This window comes from Marmota monax, unplaced genomic scaffold (assembly GCF_021218885.2).
Source record: "Marmota monax isolate L192 unplaced genomic scaffold, Marmota_monax_Labrador192_F-V1.1 WCK01_AAM20220418_F8-fsc00024, whole genome shotgun sequence".
Lineage (NCBI taxonomy): Eukaryota > Metazoa > Chordata > Mammalia > Rodentia > Sciuridae > Marmota > Marmota monax.
Window position 1 is genome coordinate 23953959 of NW_026695224.1, and position 19441 is coordinate 23973399.

Here is a 19441-nt window from a genome sequence, read left to right on the forward strand (position 1 = left end):
TAGGGAGGATTCCAGCATGAACTGAACTGAACTTCAGGTGGAACCGAGGTGATAGTAAAGGAATAGGGGAATGGAGTGGTAGTGAAGGAATGGGAACTGGGAGGTTCAGCACTGGGGCAATGAAAAGTTACAAAATAAGAAGGAAGGGGTTGGTCCGTGTGCAATCCATCTAGGTTCACTGTTAAATGGAGATTAAGGAAGTTTGGCTCCCATCTTCCCAGAGAGGCTGAGAGACAGGGACACAATCTCAGGTGGTGGCTGGAATAAATAATAAACTCTTTTGACAGCCTTGAGATTTCTCAGGCGGATGTTTTAAGCAGGTCCTGGGTGTTATAGTTTGGCTCTGGAATTCTCCCAAAGACTAATGTGTTGAAGGCTTGGTCTCCAATTTAGCTTTGCTCAGAAGTGGGACTCTTGGGAAGTGATTGGATCATGATGGCTCTGATCTCATTTGGATAAATCCATGGATGGATTAATAATCTGATTGTATTATTCGGGTAGGGATGGAAACTGTAGGAGGTGAGGACTCATTGCAGGAAGTAGGTCACTGGGGCATGCCCTGGATGGTTATATCTTGTTCTTAGCCCCTTCCTCCTCCTCTCTGTTTCTAAGGTCTCTCCCTCTCTCCTTTTCAGATGCTTGAGGTAATGATTTTTCCTTCACCATGCCCTTCTGCCATGATGTTTTTGCCTTGGAACAAACTGACCATGGACTGAAACCTCAAAACTCTGAGCCAAAATGAATCTTTCCTTCTGTAAGTTGATTTTCTCAACTAATTTTGTCACAGCAGTGGAACACCTACTAACACACTCGGTCATCCTGGGGCTGTGGTACAGAGCTGTTAGAAATTGCATTAGTGTTTTGTTCAAATCCCTGGAGGTTAGTTGAGAAAGGACTCAGAAGAACCTGGCTGGAATTTGATCAAGGAGAGACTCTTTGTCACACTATGTACTCACACATTACTATATACAAAGGGCTGTATTTTAATTACCCTAGAGTTTGAATTATTGTATTCGTTGGAGAAGAATGGAGTTCCTGGAACATCTTACTCATACTCTTTATTTATTGTATGTTTATAGACACATTTCATATGTCATAAACATGAAAATCCAATGCTATTGGCCAAACTGTTTCATGGTACCTTCCCAATAAGCTTTTTTTTGTTGTTGTTGTTTGACATTCAGATTGAAGCATATTATGTAGGAGGTAATGTTCAATTCCTCAAATAAAACAATCTGTAGAACTAGAACATGGCTATCTTAATATTTGTCAATATTTCAAGCACAGAATTGAATTCTCATTCCTCGAGACAGTAACCTGATAATTAATATTCAAAGCATTTTCATGTTATGCTGCATTTAAAAATAAAGCCATAAATATGTTCCTTTGATAGTGTCTAAACTTAGAACAATAAAAAGATTAGTATGGTACTAATACTAAAGGATATCATAGCAATATTCATCAAACCAAATTCAACAGCACATTAAAATGAGTATGCATTCTAACCAAGTGATCTTTATTTCTAGGATGCAAGGATGGTTTAACATATAAAAATCACTCAGTATAATATACTACATTAAGGGAATGAAGGACAAAACACATAAAATCATCTCAACAGATGCAGAAAGAGCAGTTGACAGGATGCAATATCTTTTCACTGAATGATTAAGAATAGAAGACATTATGTCACAGAATAAGGGCTACCTACAAAAGGCCCACAGCTAACATATTAAATGAGAAAAGACTGAAAGTTTTTCCTCTAATATCAGGGAAAAGGCAAGAATCCCTGCTCTCAACACTTCTATTCAGTATAGTATTGGAAGTCCTAACCAGAGCAATTAGACAGAAAAAGAAATAAAATTCTCTAAATTAGAAAAGAAGAAATAGTTTCTGTTCATATATGACATTGTCTTGTATGTAGAAAATCCTAAATATTCCACAAAAATTGTTAAAATAACTAAATTCAGCAGAGTTGAAGGATATCATAGCAATATCATCAGTTATATTTTTATACACTAACAATAACAACCCCAAATGAAATTAAGAAAACAGTTAATAGTAGCATCAAAACAGTAAAAATTATAAATCAATCTAATTAAGAAAATGAAAGACTAATATAATGAAAACTATGAAATGTTGGTGAAAGAAACTGAAGAAGACAAAGAAATAGCTTATGCTAGAGGACTGGAAGAGAGTATTGTTAATATATCTGTGATGGTTAATCTGCATTATTAACTTGATTGGATTGAGATAAACCTAGGATTAAGAGATTAATGGGTGTTTCCAGAGACATTGGCATGTGGGACAGTAAACTGAAGGGTAGATTTGCTCTGAATGTGAGCAGCACTGTCCTGTAGCTAGGAAACCCAGAAGCAGCAAAGTGAACAGAGGAAGTCGTAGAAGATTCAAGCTCTGTTATTCTTAAGCAGGTGTGTCTATTGCTGATACCATTGTGTGTGGATGTCAGACCCAGCTTCATCACTTTTCCATTGTAAAGCTATTCCTGAGGGAGTTTCCATTCCTCTAATCTTGGATGAGGCCGCACCATTGGTCCCTCTCGTTCTGAGGCTCTAACTTCTTGGACTGAGCAGCTACTGGTTCTTCTGGTTCTCTAGTGTGCAGATAGTCATTGAGTAACTGTCCAGCTTCTGATGATGTAAGACACCCTAATAAATCCTGTTTTATAGTGGTACACATACATTTCCTATTAGTTCCATTCCTCTAGAGAACCCTACCTAATACAGATTTTGGTACCAGAAGTGGGGGCTTTGCTGTGACTATACCTGACCATGTGTTTCAGAAGTGTTTGGAACTGGTTTGTGAGAGAAGTTTGGAAAAGCCTGGAGGTGCAGACTAGAGAGGCCTTAAAATGTTGTAGGCAGAATTTAGTGGGCAATTACGATGGAAGCTCAAAGGACCGGAATGCCAACAGGATGGTAAAGATTGTGTGCATAGGTTTCAGACTTTTTGTTTTTATTACTGGGGATTGAACCTGGGGTTTTACCACTGAGCTATGTCCCCAGCCCTTTTAATTTTATTTTCCGACAAGGTCTTGCTAAGTTTCTGAGACTGGCCTTGAATTTGTGATCCTCTTGTCTCAGTCTCCTGAGTCATTGGGATTACAAGTGTGTGCCACTTTGCCCAGCTCATGAGGTTTCAGATGGAATTGTGAGGACTCTATTGGAAACTGGACTACAGGTCATTCATGTTACATTCTGGCAAAGGACTTGGGTACATTTTGTGCATGTCCTGGGTATTTCAATGAGGATGAATTTAAAGTCATGGGATAATTAATTGGGTGGAGGAAATTTCAAGGCAGCATAGCATTTGAGGAGTGGCATGAGTATTGCTGGTAGCTTTTGGCTAGGTGTACTGTGAGAATTAGGATAAAAAAGCAGAGCAGAAAGATTTAAAATATTTGTAGTTTAATCAGAAAAGTACATATAAAACTGTGGTTGCTAAACATATTAGAGCCATTAAAGAGAAACCAAGTTCTTTGCACAGAGATAATAGGAAAGTTGCCTTGAGGGCACCTGAGGAATCAGTAAGATCCCATTATTCACAGGTTCAAAGGTGTAAAAATGAAGACTCATTTGAAAAACTTTGCTTTAAGAAGAGACTATAGGAGCACCCTGCTGCCACAGGGCCACCTAGAAAGATATTTCCCCAGGATTTGGTTCACTGTGCTCAGTCATCCAGGTACTCAGAGACCACTACAGCCAGAGTCCAAGCAGGCCTGCTACTGTTCAAGTTGGTGGTGGACCTTGGCTTCATCCACATTGGTGCTGGTTTCAGAGGAATGCAAAATGTTGGAGTTAGGGGACCAAGGAGGCTTCCACTGAGATTTCAAAGGAAGGCCTGGGAGGCCAGGCAATGTGTGAGCAGGGTGGGAATGCCTGTGAGTGGCCCCTGAGAGGGCAATTATGAAGCTGTGAAAGTGAAACCGGAGCTGCATTGAAGATCCCAAGATCTTAGAGATGCCAGAAACACAGAAAGTTTATTGAAGGTCACATCCAGACAGTGAGAAGAGATAGCCCAACAGAGAGGACATGTGAGCTACATACCTCATTAACAAGCCATACTATTATTCCTAAGACAATTAAGACTAAAGCTACTAAAATATTTAAAACTAAACAACTAAAGTATAGAAAATAAAAAAAAAAAAGAAAAAGACATACTACACGAATTATAAATCAAACAACTTTTTGGAACTATTAATTGTCAAGTATTATTTATTGAGTAACATTAATAAGGACAAAAATTTGACTCTTATTATATCACAAAGAAGAATCCTGTAGGAAATAATATAATTACAAACAAGTATGCAACTAACATATAGCTGGAAAAATACAAAGAAAAAAGAAAGAATTACAATGAAGAACTGACAATACGCAGTCATCATGGAAATCTTTTTTTAAACATAAATCTCTCTCAGCTTCACAGATCTTGCAAACTAACAATATATGTTATATGTGGTACATATATGTATTATATATATGTATGTGTATTGTATTTATATGTATATATGAAATCCTATAACCAAAATGGAATGCCCATTATTTAAAAATTGAACATTTACCCAAAGTTAATCAAGTATAAAGCCCCAATAAATGTCTATGTGTGCATTTCTTTTTTTTTTCCTTTTAAGTTTTTGCATAAAAACATCACCTTTCATTCTTAATTTTCACTAAAAATCTGAGTAATCTATTTCTTGATGGAAATGGAAATTGTATAGGTTATCAAGAAATGTGGTTATAATTCTCAAATACAATCTTATCAGTCATTTCTCTATGACCACAATGCAAATGTGGCTGGAACACACACACACAGGGTAGAAGTGTAAGGTCTTAATGCCAGGTAAAAACGGTCAGATACTTCCCAAGAGCATGGGCTATCAAAAGCAATCTTGACCCAACCTATTCATTTCTCTGAAGTACACAATCCATTTCTCTGTTTAATAAAGTATCAGGAAGCAGCATGTAGTACAGAGGTTTCCTAATCCTATGGAAAGGAAGATTGCTTGGCTCCCCTGTACTTTTATATGCAGGAATAAGAGTTTGTAGTGGAATCAGTTTTTAAAATGAACATTTCCATATCCTACAGTTCCTAGGCCTGATACAAGGACAAAGCCTCAAGTCTGTCTTTAGGATGGTTCTTTGAGGAGACAGAGTTCCTGACAGAATGAGCAGAGAACACAAGTCAGCCAAGTGTGTCACGCCAGGGCTGCTTTGACTTTGGTTTGTTGCTGTTGTTGGTGTTGCTGCTGCTGGGGGTTTTGGGAGGGTGATTCTTTTCATGTTGTAGTAGAGGGTTGTGGGTAAAGGTCTGCTGTAAGGGACCCCTGGCTGCTAGCTCCAAGGGGTTCTGCATGCATCGTTCACGCTTATGGAGCTGATGTGCAATTTCAGCATTCTTCTAGCCTTGTTTGAAGCTCTTTATGAAGCCTTCCCGGGGAGGTAATTTGTCAGGGTCATGCACAACACGCTGGGGTATTTTAAGTACAGTGCGTACAGTAGCCGGAGGCAGGCTACTTGGCCCAGGGAAAACATATTGGAGGAGAGCCAGTACATGAACACTGCCGAGGGGAAGTGGATGGCATGGGCAAGACTGCCAGGGGCTCACTCTGATAACATTTCTCATCCACTGAAGGTCAGAACTTTGCACACCTGTGTCAGCACCTAGCTCTAGGACACCCCACATTGTAGCAGTGACTACTATCCATAACATGTAGATGGGATCAGATACAGTGAGATCCTGGAACCACCAGAGGCCACCTGTCTGCATACTGAGCACAGGAAGGTTGGCCATGTCTCTCAAGGCAATGAAGAAAGAGATGAAGACTAGTGCCTGAGTCAGAGGCAGAATGAGGGGTTTAAAGAATTTAATATCTTGCTTTTTCTGGTAAAGTGTCATCTCCTTGGAGGCCCTGTAAAACTCAGCATTGTCTCCTGCCAACTTGGCCTCTCTGATTCTAGTGGAAAACTTCTGGATCTCTGGCAAGTGGTTGTGAATCTTGGCTGCCTCTCGCTGGCCCTTCACGATGAGAGGAAAAACGAGGCAGCGGGCAAGGACTGTACATGCTGCAATGGCCCCCCACCAAGGAAGGCTCAGGTTAACATGCATAAATTCCAGGAGGTTCTGGGTCAATCCCACTGGGGTGTATGACCCTAGTCCCAGTTCAGCGAAGCTCTGTTCTGCAACAGCGTGGATTATATCTGTAGTTCTTCCAGAAGCCACCTCAGGTACTGCTGTGGGTGAAGGAGTTGCAGGAACAACAGGAGGTACTTGGACCTGGGCTTCTGCAAATGAAATAGCAGAGGTACTGAGGCAGCGGTGGCTGGAGATTATGACGAGGACATAATGCGGCTGCCTGCAGCCGGGGTGGCTTAGGACCTGGAGCCCCTCTCTCAGCGGTTTCCACGGCCACTGCGAGGACCTATGATACTGTGGAACTAATCAGATGAAAGGATAATGGAATGTCTATGCTGGAAGCAGAAGGCCCAGCGTGAGGCCACAGGGTATTCACTAAGATCACCCCTCAAGAAGCAGACAGCTTGCCATCCAGGCGAGCACATTGCTGCTTTGCTCTCGCAGACTCTATGTGTGCATTTCTAAATCATATTGATCTTGCCAATTTATAAAGTTTATATAAATACTTTAAATGTTTGTTAAATTAATCATAATGTTAGAAAAAGAAGACCAGCCGAAATATGGGTTTAGCATTTAAAGGAATTTAATTTTTTTTTTTTTTTTGGTGGTACTAGGGATCAAACTCAGGGCCTAGGCTATGCCAGCCAGTGTTCTACCACTGAACTACATCCCCAGTCTCTCAAAAATTTTTAAAGAAAAAAATCCTGCAATCTTATTAGTGTGCATTCATTTCTTCACAGTGGGAAACATAACTTTTTCTTGTGTTTTATCCAAAAGATCAACATTATTTCAGGGTTTAACATTTTGAAAGTTGGGGATATTATTATGGAGTCCACATTTACAGGAAGTACTTAAGTTTGTGAATTAGAGCTAGATGGGGTGACCTTGTCATTGTTGGTTCATTTGAGGGTACAAAGTGCTTATTTTTCCTGATTGGTGTTTCATAATGGAAGCAGGGCAAAGTGTCATTTGGGCTTCTGCACTGGGAAGAATAACATTTCTAAAAAAACAACTGAGATAGTTCTGTAAATAGCAGAGTGATCGTGTGTACCTGACTAGTTGTTCATGTGTTTCCTAAAGTTTTGAATTCTTGACTATGAAATTCTAAAACAAAAAAACAAAAATAAGAGTATAGTTGACGCTGATATATTCCTCACCCAGATTTAATGATTATCAGGATTTTGCCATGTTTGTTCTTTCCTCACTTTTCTTGTTTTCTTTTTTAAATATTTTTTTAGTTGTAGATGGACTCAATACCTTTATTTTATTTTATTTATCTTTTATATGGTGCTGAGAATCGAACCCAATGCCTCACACGTGCTAGGCAAGTGCTCTCCCACTGAGCCACAACTCTAGTCCCTCTCTGTACCATATTTTATATCTGAAATTGTTTCTCTCTCTTTTTTTAATATTTATATTTGGTTGTAGTTGGACACAATACCTTTATTTATTTATCTTTCATGTGGTGCTGAGGATTGAACCCAGTGCCTCACACATGCTAGGTAAGCACTCTGCCACTGAGCCACAACCCCAGCCCCTCTCTTGTTTCCTTTACTGAAAAATTATAAATAGCATCAAGTCATTTCCTCCACACACTGCAGTTCACATCTCTAAAACCCAATTTCTTAACCATGATGCCACATTGCATCAGATATTTAGGTATCTCTGCTTGCCTTCAAAATGTCTTTTAATGGTTTCATTTGAATCAGAATCCAAAGTTCAGACATTCCTTTTTTAGTTTTGTGTCTCTAAGTCTTTGTTGATCTAAAGAACCTTCTCTTATTTCTTATTCTTTTCTTCTCATACCTCTGACTTGGTGCAGAAATGAGTGGCCTATACAATTTCCCATATTCTGGATGTGTGTGTTTGCTTCTGTGTGGTGTCATTTAACTTGTTCCTCTAGCTCCATACTTCCATTAAATAGATTTTAGCTCTAGAGCTTGCATTTTCAACAGGGGAGATACTGGAAACTTTATGTCTTCCTTTTATGATGTTGTATCTTTATTTTAATGCTCCCTAGTTGATGTTGATGTAGTTTGTTTTAGTCTTTGAAAGTATTTTACTGATTATCTTTCTTTGCAACAGAAATATGGACTGATGTGACAGACTGCTAGATATTCCCCAGTACCCTTCTCTCTTCTTTTCCAGTATTAAAAACTGCTGATCTAACTGGCCAGGATCACTTTTCATGTGATTTTCTCAATTTGGGGTTTCCCAGACCATTTAGGAAGAATACATTCAATGTCAAAGCCATGAGATGGAATGTTTGTAAATCTCATAAGAGAGTTTTAATTTTTCTCTCCAGAGGCCAGAGCAAGGACGATTTCTTTTTAATCCATCATTTCATCTAAATTTAACATGGCTTAGGTTTAATATGAAATTGCTGTTTTCACATGGTCCTGACTCTATTGGACTGTTAGGATGTTGACACCCATGAACTCATGCTATAATTCTCCTCCTTTAAAACACAGCTACATTAAAAAAAAATAAAATAAAACACAGCTACATTACTTTATATCCTTTCTGGGCCCTATCCTTTGTTTACTTTGGCCCTTGACATGTGGGAAATTTCAACATCTCTGTGAATAATCTGGCCAACACCCTAACTTTGCAGCCTCTTGCCTATTCTGAACCTGAGGAGCTATGAATTCTACTCCCAAAGCCATACCTTTGCTCTTCATCATCATCCAAACTAGACTGCAATATTTTCACAATATTAAATCCTGATATATAATTTGCTGATCATAATCTGTTTATCCTTCAGCTTTCTTGCAACCTTACACTTTGCACTTTAAGCCCTCTAATCTCTTCATATATTTCCTCTGAAGTCCATTAGTGTCCCTGTGTTGTTAAAACTTCTTTTCCTTTCCAGTGGACATTCCATGGTGCAGTATTCCACTCACATTCTTTCTTTGCTTCCTACAGTGTTCACTGTACGAAGCTCTACCTGGGGTTAATGTAATCCTGATGGCTCTTCATTTTTATATTTAAAAAAAAGGCAAATGGGCATTGTTTTGAAAATACATTATCAAGTACTGGACAGTGCTTTCTAGGAAGTTGTGAATTGGAGGTGGCAGAGCCACGTAATGGGAGGAGCCTAGAGAAGAGCCATTTACTGACTATGTTGTTTATTTCAGCAAAAGAGAAAATTTAGTTGTGTTTTAGCCATCACACATTTGGGAATTTTTAAAAACAGAACCATTACTTTAACTAATAAAACAGATATCATTTTTTTTTTTTTTGTAGTGGGAATTGAACCCAGGGGCACTTAAGCACTGAGCCACATCCCAGCCCTTTTTTGTATTGTATTTAGAGACAGGGTCTCACTGAGTTGCTTAATGCCTTGCTAAATTGCTGAGGCTGGCCTTGAACTCGAAATCCTCCTGCCTCAGCCTTCTGAGCCTTAGGGATTACAGGCATGTGCCACCGCACCCAGCACCATTATTAAATTTTATTTTTTGTTAGGAATAAGAAAATTATATGTATAAGCAGTGATATAATATTTTGTTCCTCTGTTTTAAAATACATTATCGGGCTGGCGTTGTGGCTTAGCAGTAGAGCACCTGCCTAGCACATGCAAGGCCCTGGGTTTGATCCTCAGCACCACATAAAAACAAATAAACAAAATAAAGATATTGTGTACAACTAAAAAATAAATATTAAAAAAATAAAATATATTATCAATTACATAATTTAAAATAACACACACTTGAGTTAACATTTCATCAAAGGAAATATACAAGTGATTGACAAGCATATTAAAAGGATGTTTGACATCATTGGTCATTAGATAAATGTAAATCAAAGCCTCAATGAGATACCACCTCATACCCTTTAAGTAGGCTATAATAAAAAAACAAGTCAGAAAATAACATTACTGTTATTTATTATTGGCAAGAATGTGGAGAAGTAGAAACCTTGATTAATTTTTAGTTGTAATGTAAATTGGAAAATATTTTGTTGATTCCTCAAAAAAGTAAACATAGAATAACCATATGACTCAACAATTCCATTTGTAGGTTTATACCCCAAATAATTGAAGGCAGGTGTCCAAATAAAACTTTCATCTGAATGTTCATATAAACACTATTTACACTGGTCAAAAGGTAGAAGCAACCTAAATGTAAATTAATAGATTTAAACAAATTATGATATATACATATCATGGAATATTCAGTCATAATAAAGAAATGAAGTACTGATACATGCTTCAGCTTTGGATGAGTCTCTAAAATAGTCTAAGAAACCAGAGGTCACATATTGTATGATTTCTTCTCTGTGGAATATCCAGAATAGGAAAATCCATAGAGACAGAAAGATAACTAGTGATTGCCAGGGACTGGGCAGGGAGAGGGAATAATAAGTGGGTACTTAATAGGTGCAGAATATTCTTCTAGGGTGATGAAAATGCTTTGAAAATAGAAAGAAATGTTTGTGCTAAATGCCATTGAATAGTACATTCTGAAATAGTTAATATTATGTGAATTTTGGTCCAATTAGAATAGAAAAATGTAACAACTATAAAACTAACTCAATAAGTAAATAAAAATTAACTACTTGTAATCTTCATGCTCAGAGATTCTATTGCATAGAATTTGCAGGGAAATGGATGGCATTAGAGCAGATTATGCTAAGTGAAGCTAGCCAATCCCTAAAAAACAAATGCCAAATGTCTTCTTTGATATAAGGAGAGTAACTAAGAACAGAGTAGGGACGAAGAGCATGAGAAGAAGATTAACATTAAACAGGGATGAGAGGTGGGAGGGAAAGGGAGAGAGAAGGGAAATTGTATGGAAATGGAAGGAGACCCTCAGGGTTATACAAAATTACATACAAGAGGAAGTGAGGGGAAAGAGAAAAAAAATACAAGGGGGAGAAATGAATTACAGTAGAGGGGGCAGAGAGAGAAGAGGGGAGGGGAGGGGAGGGGAGTGGGGATAGTAGAGGATAGGAAAGGCAGCAGAATACAACAGACACTAGTATGGCAATATGTAAATCAATGGATGTGTAACTGATGTGATTCTGCAATCTGTATATGGGGTAAACATGGGAGTTCACAACCCACTTGAATCAAAGTGTGAAATATGATATATCAAGAACTATGTAATGTTTTGAACAACCAACAACAAAAATTAAAAAAAAAAACAAAAACTTAACACCAGAAAATAAATCACCCAATCTATAAATGGGTTAAGGAACTGAACAGGCACTTCACAGAAGAAGAAATACAATCCATCATCTCTGACAATTAGAGAAATGCAAATCAAAACTACTGTAAGATTTCATCTCACTCCAGTCAGAATAACAATTATCAAGAGTACAAGTAGCAATAAGTGTGGATTTTTTTAATCAAGAAAAGTTGTTGAATTTTGTTGTTTTCTGCATCTACTGAGATAATCAAACGATTTTTATCCTTTATTTTCTTTATTCTCTTAACATGGCATATTATACTAAAAATTTTCCAATGTAAGACCAACTTTACATTCCTGGAATAATTCCCACTTGGTTGTGATATATAGACCTTTTGATATGTTATATGAGTCAGTTGGCTAGTTTTGTTAGGCTTTTTGCATTGACATTCATAAGAGATATTAATATACAGTTATTTTTGAGACAGATCTTGCTATGTTGCCCGGAGGGGTCTAAAATTCCTAGACTCAATTAATGCTACCTCCTTGGCCTTCTGAGTGCTGGAATTACAGGATCATGCCACCACACCTGGGTAATATATAGTTTTTTGTGTGTGGGTGATTGGTTTGTCTGGTTTTTCTATCAGGGTAATATTGATCTTATGGAATGTATTAGGAAGTGTTTTATCTTTTCCTATATTTGGAGAGAAGTTGAGAGAATTAATAATAATTGTTTAAATGTTTGGTAGAATTTATCTGTGAAGCCATATGTTTTTGGGGATTTTCTTAATGAGAAAGTGTAAATTACTAATTCAATATCTTTACTATCATAGGAGTTTTCAGTTTCTTCTTGAGTTGGGTTTGGTAGTTTGGGTCTTTCTAGAAATTTGTCCATTTAATCTAAATTATCTCATTTTTTGACATGTTTGTTTGTAATGATCTCTTATAACCCTCTTTATTTTTTTAAGTTCAAGATTAATGTCCCTCTTTCATTCAGTACCTAGTCTTGTCTCTTATTTTGTTGATCAATCTAGGTAAAGCTTTGTCAATTTTGTTGATCTTTTCAAAAACCAAATTTGGTTTCAATGATGAACTTAAAAAATGCTAACCAGGGCTGGATGCTGTCGTGCACGCCTATAATTCCAGTGACTCAGGAGGCTGAGGCAGGAGGATTGCAAGTTCAAGACCAGCCTCAGCAACTCAGCGAGACCTTGTCTCAAAAGTTTTAAAAAAGGTCTGAGGATGTATCTCAGAGGTGAAGTGCCCCTTAGTTTAGTACTGAAAAGTTAAAAAGCTAACTAGATAAAATAGACAGTTGATGGATGATCGGTGGAAGAAGTTAAGGATAAAATCTAGGTTTTTGATTTGGCAGCATGTTGAAAGTGGAAAAGAGAACCAGAAGGATGCAGAATAGTGTGGGGTGGAGGAGGGGAAAATCTTGAATGCAATTTGGACCTTGAGTCTGAGGTTCTGAGGGTCTTTGATAGAGAAATTTCAATTAAATTTAATTAACTTGAGCTATTTGCATGCAGAATGCTAAGGTCATAGTTTGGTTAATGATGAATCAAATAATGGACTTCTCTTCCTGCAGCTCAGCCTGACATAGAAGAACAGAAACGTTTATTCCTTCTTGTTCAACATTACATTCTCTGCAGTTATCCACTTAAGTCAGTATTGGTTTTGGGTGGAACAATACTAACTTTCTGAAACGTACCTCATTTAATGAATGGTAGCTCCATGTGCCTATTGCACTTATCAACTCCTGTCAAAATATTTAAAAAACAAAAAATTAAATAGCTTCCTATTGGTTCTTCCAGTTGCAGAAGAAGTCAACTTGAAAACTGTCCAGGAAGATAGGGCCAAAGGCTATCCCCAGTGGTGAGGGTTAGAGTTGGCAGGGTTGGGTTTGGATGGGGCAGCAATCAGTTAATTTTTTTTTTTTTTTTTTTTTTTTTACTATTAGTAATGTCCAACATTTTTATAGATCTTTACAGTTTAAAAATTACTTATATGCATGTTGACTTAATGACAATTATTGTTGAACAAGGTATATAGATTGGGGGGATGACAATGAAAAGACATGTTAAAAAAGAAAGTGAGGGCCTGGGGAAGGAGCTAAAAAGTATTGGTGGGTGGTGGAGTGAGCCATTCTCTGCCTGCCTTTCAATGCTGGGGATTAAATCAGGGTCATGTGTGTGATAGGCAAACACTCTGCCACTGAGCTACGTCCTTAGCCCTTAAGCCATGTATTCTCATTGAAAGTGATATTATTGCCAAGGAATGAAAAATGGCTCTGGGGGGGATAAACTTAGATATTATAATGGCTTATAATCCTTCAATGGGCTCTAGTACATGAACAGATGGAAAGATATACCTGTGATTATTAAAATTTCATTGGGGGTGATGATTAAGAAAAAATATCTAAAATGCTCACTGAGTCAATAATAAAAAAAAGGTGGAGAAACACTGACAACATCCTCTGGTGCCTAGAGAACTTTTTGACATTCATGACCGATTCCTCTGTTCTCAGACATGTTAGACAAATTTGTCTTTGCACATCTGCAGCTGGCTGCACTGGTCCTGCTCACTGAGGCCCTAAATAACCATGTTTAAAGCCCCTTTCATCCTTTGAACACAGTGCCTGAATTAGGGTGGATGTGAGCCACAGCCAGGTAGGGCAGAGAGCAGCCCGTGAGTGACTGGTCCCTGGAAGCCTGGCTGAGCATCATGTTCTCTCCTCAGGCTCTTCTCCATCTCCTGAGATGCAGCTCTGTATTTCTGGATGCCTGCTCTACCACTTTACTTTTGAAGTGGCTGCCAAAAGAGTGGGTACCAAAAAAGCCTTGGTTATGGCATCTTTCCAGTCACGACACTTGGGCACAGGGGCTCATCCATTTGAACAAGAGTGAATGTGATGGAAGAGAGATTCACTTGAATCATCAGATCTTTGTCTTTATTCATGGTTAATGTGGAGTTAGGTTTCCCAGCAGCTACGCTATCATTTGGATCACATTTTGTTGTTGTTGTTGTTGTTGATGTTGTGGAAACTGTCCTGTCCTTTCTCAGCATCCCAGTCCCCTACTCACTAGATTACAGCAGACCCCACCCTCACCAAGTTATGATAACCCAAAAATGCCTTTAGGTAAATAAGTACGATTATTTACACCAGTTAAAATAAGATACTAAAAGACAGAGCCAAATGTCCCCTGGGGGACAAAGTCCCCTCTGGTTGAGAGCCACTGATGTGGAGAACCCAGATGGTCATAAAGTATCAGTCTCTTCATCATATTGGTCTGATCAGAAATTTTGCCACAAAGGGTTTGAGGTTTGTTGTTAAGCATGGCCTTGATGAGAACACAGTATTATCAGAAATGGTGGATGAAAGTATTGTGACCACAACATTCACAACAATCACTGGGTGAGAACTTGCTGAGGATGTTCCACATGTTAACTATTAGTCTTCCCAACAACTCTAGAGAATCAGTGCCATTTTATTCTACCCACCCTACAGCTGAGGAACTGAGACATGGGGACCTGCCTGAGGTAACCTGGCTGGTAACAGCAGAGTCACCCAGGTGGCAGAGTTAGTGCTCAAGCATTCATGAGTGCATGATATCTCTGTCCTGCTGTCTTTCCTGTAAAGTCCGTACTTTATCCTTCACAGACCAGCACGGTACTGAGCACATAATAGCTTGTCATGAGAACCAATTGGCTTTTGTCTGTTTTGACATTGGCATTTACTGGGGCACACACCCCTGTTTCCAGAGGGTCCCTGTTCAACCATTCTTCCCTTGGTGATAACGTCTCTTATGTGTCTATAAAACAGCACTCTCCTTCATTTTCTAGCCCTTTACCCCATTTTAGCCATCCCAAGAGTACTTAGCACAGTACTTAGCCTCCTCTTAGTACTTATTGTTTGTTCCCTTGCTCGTCAACAGACTAAAATATCTCTTGAATGAAAGGAGGGGCTTTATTCTACCAAAACTATTATACAGATTTAATGCAATTCCTATTAAATCCTAGTGATATTCTTCATAGAACTAGAAAAAGCAATCATGAAATTCATTTGTAAAAATAAGAGACTCAAAATAGCCAAGGCAGTCCTAAGCAAGAAGAGTGAAGCAGGAGGTATCACAATACTAGACCTTAAACTATACTACTGAGCAATCGGATCAAAAATGGCATGGTTCGGCTGGGATTTGGCTCAGCGGTTGAGCACTAGACTAGCACGGGTGGGACCCGGGTTTGATTCTCAGCATCACATAAAAAAATAAATAAATAAAGGCATTGTGTTGTGTCCATCTACCAAAAAAAAAAAAAAAAAAAAGATTCTCTCTCCCTCCCTCCCTCCCCCCCTCCCCTCTCTCTTTAAAAAAAAAAAAATGGCATGGGTATTGGTACCATAATAGACATGTACACCACTGATACAAAATAGAAGATGCAGAGACAAATCCATATAAATACGGTTATCTTATACTAGACAAAGGTGCCAGAAACATACATTGGAGAAAAGATAACCTATTTAATAAATGGTACTAGGAAAACTGGAAATTCGGGGGCTGGGGATGTGGCTCAAGCGGTAGTGTGCTCGCCTGGCATGCGTGCGGCCGGGGTTCAAGCCTCAGCACCACATACAAACAAAGATGTTGTCCGCCGAAAACTAAAAAAAAAAAAAATAAATATTAAAATTCTCAAAAAAAAAAGAAAACTGGAAATTCATATGTTGCAAAATGAAATTAAACCTCTATGTCTCACCCTGCCCAAAAATCAACTCAAAGTAGGTCAAAGACTTAGGCACTGGAACAAAGACCCTGCACCTAACAGAATAAAATGTAGGTCCAAATCTTCATCATGTTGGCTTAGGACCTGACTTTCTTAACAAGACTCCTAAAGTTCAAGAAGTAAAATAAAGAATAAATAAATGGGATGGACTCAAACTAAAAAGCTTCTTCTCAGCACACAATCAGTAATGTGATGAGAGCCTACAGAATGGGAAAAAATCTTTACCACATGCACCTCAGATAGAGCACTAATCTCCAGCATATATAAAGAACTCAAAAAACTTAAGATACAAAAAACAAATAATCCAATCAATAAATGGGCTAAGGAACTAAACAAACACTTCACAGAAGAAGAAATATAATTGATCCACAAATATATGAAAAATGTTCATCATTTCTATCAATTAGAGAAATACAAATAAAAACTACTCTAAGAGTTCATCTCACTCCAGTTGGAATGGCAATTATCAAGAATACAAGCAATAATAAGTGTTGGTGAGGCTGTGGGGGGAAAGGTACACTCATACATTGTGTTGGGACTGCAAATTGGTGCAGCCAATATGGAAAGCAGTTTGGAGATACCTCAGAAAACTTGGAATGGAACCACCATTTTAACCTAGCTATCCCACCCCTCAGTTTATACCCAAGGAACTTAAAAACAGCATATTACAGGGACACAGCCACATCAGTGTTTATAGTAGCTCAATTCACAATAGCTAACCTTTGAAACCAACCTAGATTCCCTTCAACAGATGGAAGGATATAGAAATTATGGTCCATATAAACAATGGAATATTACTCAGCCTTAAAGAAGAATGAAATCATGGCATTTGTAGGTAAATGGATGGAACTAGAGAATATTGTGCTAAGTGAAATAAACCAATCCCCCAAAAAACAAATGATTAATGTTTTCTCTGATAAGTGGATGCTGATCCATAGTGGGACAGGGTGGAGAAGGGAGGGAGGAATGAAGGAACTTTGTATTTTGGAGAGGGGAATGAGGGGAGGGGTCGGGCGGTGGGGATGGGAAGGATAGTGGAGTGAGAAGGCCATTTTTACCCTATCTATGTATGTATGGTTGCACTACTGGTGTGACTCTGCACTGTGTACAGCCAGAGGAATGGGAAGTTATGCTCCATCTGTGTACAATGTGTTGAGATGCATTCTGCTGCCATATGTGACTGATTGGAACAAATTTTAAAAATCGGGAAAAAAAATGAAAGGAGGGGCTTTGCCTGCTGTGTTCACTGCTATAGCCACAACATCTAGAACAATCCTTGACATAGAACAGATGTCCATTAAGCATGTGAATGAACGAAAATACACGTTAGCTGAACGCTACATTCATACTCTGGTTATTGGTTACTACGTTTCCTCAGTATTCTTATAAAAAGATAACTCTCCTCTGAATGACCAGGGAAATTTGTGCAGAAGAGGAGCATAATATTGGGGCCAGACAGGAGGGTCAACAGAAGGGCTGGCATCTTGGGGATCCCAGATTAATGACTATCAGAGATTTATTGTTAACTGGCTGTGGCACTCTCATATGTCCATTTTTAAAATTTTGCTTCATGGGTTTATAGTAATTCAATAGAGTCATGATAATATAGATAGTGGAATTAATTTTTTAGGCTTGTATATAAATCATGTAGTAATTCTAAACTATTTTAGAGAAAAATTAACAGATAATACAAGGCTATATTTTTTTGTACAAAAATTAGTCAGTTATACCTCTCTGTATAGCTCTAAGACTATTATTCATATGTTGAAAAGAATATAATTTTAATTAACGTGTACTAAGAATTTAACAATTGCTATCATTATATTGAAAAAGAAGCCACATAGTAATTACAGGTAGGAATGCAGACACATTATGACCTGCTTTTGCAGCTCTTCTAGGAATGGTGTACCAACCCCTCCCCCCCCCCCCAAAAAAAAAAGGGAAATACAGAGAGTCAAAGCCTCTGTGTCTCAAAACTATGACTTTCTCACTCTCCACAAAATTACTTTGAAGTTTTGGGACCCCATTCTCCATTCTACCCCTGAAACTGTAGGACTCGGGAGAGCTTGCTCAGTTTCCCTTTTACAAAGATGTAGATTGCCATCCTGCAGTTAGGCATTTCTCTCAGATTTGAGAGAGCTCATTCCCTAAACCCTGACAATTGGGCCTGAAAAATTTAGATCTGGTTCATCCTCATCTAGGTTTAAACTCATCTTTAGATCCTGTACAGGTGAATAGTCCAAGAAGGCAAAGAAAAGCCTCTCCACCGTTGGGGTTTGGGATGGTACAGAGACCTCCGAGTTAGAAAGGATGCACCTGGAGGATATTATCCGCTATACTCATCACCAGTGTTCAGTCCATACGTACCCCACGCCCCACAGGGAGCACACTACCTCCCTAACCTCTGATTCCTAGTGCCACCACCTGAAGACATCATGGGAAACTGTCCCTTTGCTCTCCAAAAGTCTCTTTCAACACTGGGTCAGGTTTTAAAGAGGTCATAGAGCATGATTTTATATTGCACACAGTTTTATGGTATATAAAATGCCATGATAGTATTATTATATATTGTTTAAACTTTTGGAGGTGGGATAGAATGCTACACACAAAAAATGAATTTAGACAGAGCTGTCCAGGAGAACTTTTGCAGTGATTGAAATGATCTACATCTGTGCCTAGATGTCTGAGCCTTAAAGGACGTCTACTACTTGGTATATAGGAAATTTAAAGCTGTGTTAAAGTGGATCTTGAATAAGACCCTTAGGCTTCCACATGGCTAGTATCTTTCCTTGTCTCAGGATGGGGGGATCCTTTTGGAGAGGGACAGCAGACAGCTCTGTACTTTAGCATCACATAGAAATGGTTTCCAAGGAAGTTATTAACTTTAAAACAGTTAGGCAGGGACTGGACTTTCAGAGGGAAAATCAGAAATGGTGGGTCTCTCACAGCCTGTTCCCTCACTGGCCCACATCCTTCTGTGCACATCTGCTGTCTTGGAAGATTGACACTGTTTTGGAAGTTTACAGAGGCAAGCCTTTTCATGGGAGCTCCTACACTCTTGAGAAGTCCCTAGAGTGGCTTGGGTTTGGACAATAGAATAAATTCACTCCTTTAAAGTCACATATATACTGACTTCAGCCAATCCAACTGACAAAGATAATTGCTCGAGTATCTTAGATGATGGAGCCACACAGGCACCACTCAGCTCAAGGGAATGGGGAAATTCAGTTCTGACATTAAGGAAACTTATGTAGTGAGAAACACATCAAAAGGTGGAAATAAGTTGGGTGTGGTGGTTCACACCTATAATCCCAGGTACTTGGGAGGCTGAGGCAGAGGGATTGCAAGTTTCAGGCCAGCCTGGACAACTTAGCAAGACC

At 38.6% G+C, this 19441-nt stretch overlaps 1 pseudogene; it reads right to left on the bottom strand.

Annotated features, from left to right (window-relative positions):
• Positions 1-4519: 4519 nt before the first annotated feature.
• On the bottom strand, positions 4520-8834 carry LOC124086403 (mitochondrial inner membrane protein OXA1L-like; annotated as a pseudogene).
• Positions 8835-19441: the final 10607 nt, after the last annotated feature.